Source organism: Aplysia californica, unplaced genomic scaffold (assembly GCF_000002075.1).
Source record: "Aplysia californica isolate F4 #8 unplaced genomic scaffold, AplCal3.0 scaffold00446, whole genome shotgun sequence".
NCBI classification, from domain to species: Eukaryota; Metazoa; Mollusca; class Gastropoda; order Aplysiida; family Aplysiidae; genus Aplysia; species Aplysia californica.
In genome coordinates, this window is record NW_004797716.1 from 120,415 (window position 1) to 121,624 (window position 1,210).

Consider the following 1,210-nt stretch of genomic DNA (forward strand, 5'->3'; position numbering starts at 1 on the left):
CGAACTTCAATCTCCACACCCCACCCCCATCCACAAATCAAGCCCGAGGGTAGGTACACCTGCTCCGGCCAATTTGAGCAGAGTGCTTTTTTGGCGCCTGGTCCAGATTCTTCCCCTGGCTCTTGTAGCCTGTTGGGGAGAGTTGGGGAGAGTTGGGAATAGATGGGGAGAGTTGGGGAGATTTGGGGAACGTCGAAGTAGTATGGACGGGGGTGGGGGGAGGGGGTGTGAAAAAATAATAAGTCACGGATGCTGAGAATGCCACAGAGGACTGCAGCTGCCCCACCTTTTCCCGGGGTTGCTACTTCGAGAGGAATTCTTGCCAAAGAAAAGCAGCTCAGTCTTATGCAAGCCGCGAAAAACGCACGCGTTCACATAAATGGTGTATTAAAAAAAACAACTAGTCATTGACACATGTATGTTATATGAAATTTAGATGACACAATTTAGATCAGTCAATTAAGAGGCAGACTTCTCGAAAGGTTTTACGGCGCTCATATATCAGCGCCAGAAGATTAGAGGTGTTACAAGAGAGTTACAAACACAAAAAAGAAGAAGGGGAGATAAGGACGATAGATGTTTCATAGGTAAGAAGAAGCAAACCACACCAGAGGACCTGCCAACCACCCATGCATAAGGTCAAAAGAGCGCCAAGAGGTGGATGTCAACAGAAAAGTCCAAACCGGGAATCAGGCTTACTATGCTCACCTCTCTAGCCTCAACAGCACAATGTCTGCCTCGACCATTGGCCTCGACTATCAAGGCACCCCGAAAACAGCAGTTCACAAGAGAGTGACAAACATACAAAACAAGTAGAGGAAAATGACGATAGTGCGCATGAGGAAAGAAAAAGCAGCAGTTCACCCTATGTTGTTCCCATATACAATTCTACTGTGCCTAAAAGCATGTTAATATGCCCTCTTTGGGAATGGCCTAAAGACACCCGTCAGTAGCACCGCCCCCCCCCCCCCCCCGGGGGGGGGGGGGGGGGGGGGGTTGGAGACTTTTTTAATTTAAAAGCCCTTTCTGTCAGGGTCAATCAGGGCGGAGAGCGATGCAAATACAAATCGACGTCTTCTGCGAGCAAAGCAAAGTGTCTAACGAGATGCTGAAGAAACCAAGTAGGAATATGATACATATGTGTTCGTATTGTACGTTTGAGCAAAGGAATATACATCGACACAATAATCGTCATCTATTGCTGGGGGGG

At 47.9% G+C, this 1,210-nt stretch overlaps 1 protein-coding gene across 4 annotated transcripts in view; it reads right to left on the reverse strand.

Moving 5' to 3' along the window:
* Nucleotides 1-1,210, reverse strand: part of LOC101857739 (paxillin) — a 94,506-nt gene that overhangs the window by 25,135 nt on the left and 68,161 nt on the right. The window lies entirely within an intron of this gene.